Source organism: Pteropus alecto, unplaced genomic scaffold, assembly GCF_000325575.1.
Source record: "Pteropus alecto unplaced genomic scaffold, ASM32557v1 scaffold138, whole genome shotgun sequence".
Taxonomy (NCBI): Eukaryota; Metazoa; Chordata; class Mammalia; order Chiroptera; family Pteropodidae; genus Pteropus; species Pteropus alecto.
This window is the reverse complement of record NW_006441525.1, coordinates 223,430-231,178: the sequence shown is the minus strand read 5'-3', so window position 1 is coordinate 231,178 and position 7,749 is coordinate 223,430.

The following is a 7,749-nucleotide window of genomic DNA, read 5'->3' as shown; positions in this document are numbered from 1 at the left end:
CAACACATTTGGTGACAAGAAGTGTCAGAAGTGAGGTGCTCTATGTGAGAGTAAAGGAGATACACAGGAGGGAAAACTAAGAGGTCTTTCTCCAATACAGCTTGTTAGCCATTTGTATATCTTTTTTATAGAAATGTGCTTTGTCTATGTTTCAATTGGATTGTTTATTTTATTTGTTGAGTCGTAGTTCTTTATAAGAGTTCTTTATATATTCTGGATATGTAACCCCTTGTATTAATTCATAGAACAGATAAATGGTCTGCAAATATTTTTCCCATTCCATAGTTGCCTTTTCATTCTATTCATTGTGTCCTTTGATGCACAGAAGTTTTTAAGTTTGATGTAGTCTCATTTGTCTATTTTTGATTTTGTTGCCTGTGCTTTAAGTGCCAAATCCAACGTCATGTAGCTTTTCCCCTTTCTTTCTTTCTTTCTTTCTTTCTAGTAACTTTATAGTTTCTGGCCTCACATTTAAGTCTTTGAACCATCTTGAGTTAATTTTTATATGTGATATAAGGCAGGAGTCCAAATTCATTCTTCCACATGAGAAAATCCAGTTTTCCCAACACCATTACTTGAAGAGACTATCCTTTTCCTAACATTTGACTATATAGATGAGGGTTTATTTCTGGGCTCTATTCTGTTCCATTATTCTGTTTCTGTTTTTATGCCAATATCATAGTTTTGATTATAATAGCTTTTATTATGTTTTGAAATCAGAAATGTGAGGCCTCCAGCTTAGTTTTTCTTTCTCAAGATTATTTTGGCTATTCAAGGTCCTTTGAAATTCCGTATGGACTTCAGGAATTTTTTTTCTATTAAAATTCATATTTTTTCTATGCAAAATATGCCTTTGGGATTATAAAAGGAATTGTGTTGAATCTGTAGATCACTTGAGTAGCATGGACATTTGAACAATATTAAGTCTCCCCATCCACAAGCACAGACTATTTTTCCATTTATTTGTATCTTCTTTAATTTCTTATAGCAATGTAAAACCATAAGTTTTTAAAAGGCCACTTTGTTTCTAAAACAAATTCCTACTCACTTATCAAACAATGAAATGCATTCACTGAGTATGATCACCCATTAGCTACACCAACTTATTCTACATAGTTCAAAAACAGATAGCTAAAGAAGGATATTAACAGTCTTATTTACAAGGGCTATCATGAGATCAAATACAAACAAGATCAGAATGATCAGTCCCTAAATTTTAGTAATTAAAAACAAAGCCCTAAGGTAATTCTCCAAATGTAAATATAGTATTAATATAAAGTAATTCCTCATTCTTTATTCTAACATCTAAACACTGAGCAGCCACTTCCGACCTTCCAAACCCTGCCACATAGGCACTATGGAATCTAAGTTAAATAAAATGAAAATGATTTCAAGAGTTCAATTAACAGTTCAGAGCATTGTTACTATGTCAAATAAGATAGATTAAATATCTAAGAAAAGTTTAACAAATAAATTATAAGACACTATATGGTATGAAAATTCTAACACATTAATAGGCTACCCAAAAGAAGACCTGAGCAAACAATAAGACAATTCATGTTTGTGGACAGAAGAGTCATCATCCTAAAGACATTTTTACTCCAAGTTAATATTCACGTAAATAACTAGCAAGATTCTTTGTTTATGGAATCGCCAAGTTAATCCCAAAGTTCATATGAAAAATATGCAAAAATTAACACACAAGAATAGCTAGGGGAAGACTTTTCTAAAAAAGGTCTAAAAAGCTCTCTCTGCTAGCACCTTGATTTGACCTTCTGGTGTGGCCCTTTCAGGTGTGTATATCTACCTCTGCCAGGACCTGTGGGTAATAAACTTCTCTATTAAAAAAAAAAAAAAAAAAAGTCTAAAATGGAGCCAGCACTACCAGATACTAAAATATATTGAAAGGCCTCCAATACGAATGCAGAATGTTCCTGGCACAATGGTTTTCAAGACTCAGATATCAGGCAATGGAGGACAGTGATCTCTGAGACATAAGAAACAAAAAAGGAGAGCCCTAAGGTTGTCCCGGCTCACTGCCACTGCACAGGGAGGGTAAACTGAGGCAGAACTCCAAAGACTCCTTGAGTTGAAGAGATGCAGCTAAGTCCACGGAAACCAAGGCAGCAAGAGTTCATAGGGCAGAGTACCAAAGAGGAGGAAGCTGCATAGAGAGAGAACTCTGGAGATTTGCAAAAAGTCCCAAATATTTAACAGTATAGAACATGCATGTGAGGAAACTACTAGAGGCCCAGGAAAGAACCACCCAAAAGGATTAGAGCAAATAGTGTCTGGCACTCACACAAGGCTGGGGAAAGTACTTGCTCTCAGCAGCCATTATGTAAAAACTCCTAAGTCACAGAGGGTACTAAATTATTCTTGCCTCTGGAAGGTCTTGCCTCAGTAATGAATAATAAGTCCTGGACTAAACACGGATACAGGCCCACCTAACAAACCATAAAAGTAAGACCAGAAAGTATGAAACTGTTCCCAAGTAAGTTAACTGCATCCCTGAACAAAGCTCAAGAAGATTTATAAAAAGACAAAAATACCTAGCACCCACTAAAGTAAAATTCATCATCCAATCAGATTGCCAGGCATGCAAGAAAGCAGAAAAGCAAGACCATAATAAAGAGAATAATCGGTCAATAAAAATAGTCCTTGAACCAACATACAAGTTAGAATTAGTAGAGAAAGACAATAAAAGTTATTATAATGGTATTCGTATTTCATCAAGTTAAAAAGATGAATATGTCCATTAAAAACTTGTATATATATATGTTCATAGCAGCATTATTTATAATAACCTAAAAGTGAAACAATCCAAATGTCCACCAACTAATGAAGAGATAAACATTATGTGATAGTCATCCAATCAAATATTAAGTATATAATACTAATACATGCTGCAACATGGATGAACCTCACAAACATGCTAAGCAAAATAAACCAGTCACAAAAGATCACTAATAGTATAATCCCATTTTTATGAAGAATCCAAAATAGGAAATATAGAGTAAAAGAAAGTAAGTTAGTAGTTGCCTAAGGCTGGGATGGAGAAGTAACTGCTACTAGGTACAAGGTTTCTTCTGGAGAAAATGAAAACATTCTAAAATTAGATTATGGTGATAGTTGCACAATCCCATAAATAATTTACCTCTCAAAATACTATTTTAAAAATACTTAAAATTTAAAGACTTAAGATTGAATTTAATATTAAAATACCATATAAAATACACTATTACCCCCAAAAACCACTGAAATATACACTTTAAAATTGTGAGTCTTATGGTTTGTGAATTATATCTCGGTAGAGCCATTATTTTAAAAATACAGTTAAAAAAAAAAGTAGAGACACAGAAGATATAAAAAGACCCAAATCCAGCTTATCTGAAGGTGAAAATTATAAGCTATGAGATAAAAAATATACCAGATAGGATTAATGGCAGATAATAAAACAGAAGAAAAAAGGATCAGTGAATTTTAAGGCATAGCAGTGAGCCTATCCAAATAAAACAGAGGGAGAGAAAAAACTAAACAAAAAAATGAAAAGAGCATCAGTGAACTGTGGGACAGCTTAAAATGGCCTAATATACAGGTAACTGTGTACTAAGGAAGGCAGAAAAATATTTAATGGAATAATGGCTGAAAACTTTCTAAATAGATGAACTCTATAAACCTACAGATCCAAGTTCAATGAATCTTAAGCACAAGAAACACGAAGGAAACATCACTGTAATCAAATTGTTCAAAACCGATGATAAAGAAAAAATCTTAAAAGCAGCCAGAGGGAAAAGCCCATACTATTTACAGAAAAGCAGATATAGAGGTATCAGATTTCGGACTGGAACCAAAGCAAGTGATAAGACATCTTGAAAGCAACATCTTGAAAGAAAAAAAGAAAAATGCCAACCTTGATTTCTACACTAAGCAAAAATCTTTGCAAAACAAAAACATAATAAAGACATTTTTTAGACATTCAAAGGATGAAAGAGTTCATCACCAGCCGACCTGCACTACATGAAAAGTTAAAAAAAAAAATCCTTCAGGCAGAAGGAAAATGATACCAGTTGGAAATCTGGAACTACACAAAGGAATAAAGGGCACTAGAAATGGTAACTATATGGGTAAATATGTAAGATTTTTCTTATTTAAATCTCTTTAAAAGATAATTGTTTTAATGAAAGTAATAAAAATGTACTGAGGGGGTTTATAACATATGTATAAGTAAAATGCATGAAAACAATAGCATAAAGGCCAGGACAAAGAGAAATAGAAGAAAACGCATGAGAATTCCTTGATTTCTTTGTTGAGTCCAACTATCACTTAAAATCTAGAAGCCATGAGAGAAAAGATAGCAGATTCACCTATAAACTTTGCATGGCAAACACACATCACAACCACAACTATAAGAGAATCAAAAGGCAATGACAAATAGAAAACATATTTATAAGTCATTACAGATAATAATTTCCCTAATGTATATAAATTGGAAAGAGCCAATAGCCCAACAGAAAAATGGGCAAAAGATATTTATAGCCAGTTTTCAGAAACAGAACTCATGCTTTTAAGAGAAATACAAATGAAAACTACATTGAGACTATAATTTTCCACCTGTCAGACTGGTAAAAATCCAAGTTTGGTAACCCACTCTGTTAGTGAAATTATAAATAAATCCTCTCATACAATGCTGGGATTGTAAATGCGTATAACTTCTATCGGAATTACAAATATACCTCTAACTCAGCAATTCACTTTGAAAAGTCATCCCCAATGCACTTTGTACATATGAAATAACATATGTAACAGGTTATTCAATACAGCATTATTTTTTATAGCTAAAGAATGAAAACACTTCAAATGAGTATCAATAAGGGCTTGATGAAAGCTCTTATGTGCATTATAAAGTGAAATTCTATGTAGCCATAAAAAAGAATGAGGAATTCTGTATAAAATTGAAAGAGCTCCAAGACATATCATATTCCATCAATTCTAAGATGTATATTTTTTTCACATTTGAACATCTCTGAAATTATGCTGTATCTTAAAATCTGTGACTTACAGTTATAACTGGCAGCATGTTTCCTTTCTTTGAAGTACTTAAAATAATACATTCTATCATATTTTAGAATCAATTAAATATGGTATCAGTAGTTCATCAAGCATCTATTAAATGTAATGTAGTATCCTGGCCTGTATCCTGGAACAGAAAAAAAGATATTTATGGGGAAATCCAAATTAAGTCTGGAGTTTAGTTAATAGTTCACATCAATGTTAGCTTCTTAGTTTTGACAAGTGTACTATGGTAATATACAATAACGTTAGGGGAAATGGTTGAGGGATATACAGAAGCTCTCTATATTATCTTTGCAACTTTTCTGTAAATATTAAATTATTCTAAAATAAAATTTGCCAAAATAATAATTTTAAAAGAATATTTTACATAAATGTGTTTTTAAAAATTTGAATAAACACAAGAACTAAAACCCCTGGGGGATAGCAGGGTGGGAAGAACTAGACAGGTATGAGCAGGAGACTGTTCACACTTGTCTCAGAACCTCGTGAATGTATTTACCTATTCAAAACATCAAGTTTAAAAAATTACAAAAAGGTACTTTATAAAGGGACAAAAGGGATAAAGAGGAGTTATTTTAAATAAGAGTTTATGTTTACAACCTAGAAACCATGACAGGAATCCATGTTCTGCCTAGGAAAGTCTACAACTCCTAAATCCTATTTTATGGAAATGAATTCATATACATCTTCTTCAATACATGAGCCCCAAGGAAATAAATATATTATTATATATCCATACAATGGAATAATATGCATCCACTAAGCCGTATATTTAGACACATATTTGACAATAAAAGATTCTACTGTAACATGAGGTGGAAAAAAGCAATGATAAACAGTATTTATCTTGTTGATATAAAAAATCACAGACACATACATGTATATAAATATGCACTGAGCAACCTAAAAGGCTAAATGTGGTAGCTGGTAAAGCTGTTCAACAAATATTTTCCGCTCCAGGCCTAATAGTCACATTCCTGTCCCTCTGTGATTGGGGAGAACCATGTGATGAATTCTGGCCAATGAGTTGTGAGTGGAAATGAGCATTTAATTACTGATTCAAGACCTTTCACAGCACCTTTTTTCCTCCAGCACAGGGACCACCAATGTTAGAGACAAGTGCTGCTCATTAGCCTAGGTCCCAAGCAATTACAGTAAGCTGAAGCCCCTGCTTCCCCACAGTGGATGAAAAACTTCAAGAATTAAATCTTTATTTTAAGTGCTGAGATTGAGGCTAGGGGCAGTGAGGAGGGCTTGTTATTAATAGAAAACCAAGTCTAAATGGACTGAGAAAACATCCTTGCTTGTAGGATCACTGACTTTTTTTTTTTTCTTTCTGTGTTGTCTTTTTTAAAAATAATGAGCACCTGTATCTTAGAAACTTTATTTAGGGGTGAAGGTGAGATACAAATCTTAGCATGAGCCTTAGCATCCAGCAGATATTGACAACCCAGAGGCAATTATCATCACATCTCAAGCAGCTTGAAAGCATCCTCCATTAGGATCCTCCAGCTCCCTTTGTTCCAATTCTGTGCTGAGTAATGAAAGAGCAGTGGAAAAAACAAGGCCCAGAAACAGTGGGAATAATGTCCTGTAATTTGCATGAGGATACAAACATATATAATACATCTGTACACACATATAAACATATATTTGTAAATACAAGAAAAATCTCTGGTAAGACAGACATAGGAGAGGTTAGTTATGTCTGATTCTGAAGAGGGAAAATAGGTGATGGGGAAAGTGGAAATCTTACTCTGTGCTGTTTACTCTTTCGTATCTTTCAAATTTTGAACCATGTGCATGTATTATCTATTCAAAGTATAAATAAAATGAAAAAAGACGGCTCTAGGTGAAGAAGTAAACTGAGTATTGTTTAGTGGGCCCCATTTCAATAACACAGAAAACCTACTACAGGGGCCTTACAAGGACCAATGATAAATGTCGTGAACCCAGAATCATGAATACACCTCTAAAACATGGAACATGATCGATTAAAGGGTGGGAGAAATCACCAGCACTACTTTTTCAAGCAAATTCTAAAATCTGCTCACTGATATTCAAGAAAATGAAGAAAAATTACTTCTAATGCTTTCAAACTCAAGGCTTTTATTATTGAATCTTGATCCCATGTGAAAGCTTCAGTAGTGTTAAATTCCGCCTCTTACAAGATTAGCAGTATGACATTTCCCCCTCCACTAAGAGCAGTAGACTAAATTATTATTTCCAAAGAAAAATGAAAAGGGACTGTGCAAGGCTTTAATAATATGGGGAAAGCATCCAAAAAGGTAGGAAAATAGCACTTACTTACACCACATATCGTAAACTGTGATTTCCCTACTTTGTATCTGTGTAACACTTTGCACACACATATGATACACAGATTATAAACTCTTGAGATTATAGACTTATTTATCTTGAAACATTCCCAAGAATACCTAACACTTGTTATCTGGCTTTAGTAGAAATAAATGACATAAGGTAGCTGACTTCACACGCACGCACAAACTCCATTTAGCTGGGATGAGGAGTTCCTGTACAGAATCAGCAAAGTCTCCATGGAGATCCAGTCCTGGCACTCTACATTGGCAATGGCTCAGCTCTTCCAATTACTTCACAGTCACTGAAGTCAGGACCGTCTCTGCCCATAATTCTTCTAGATGCTAATCACAC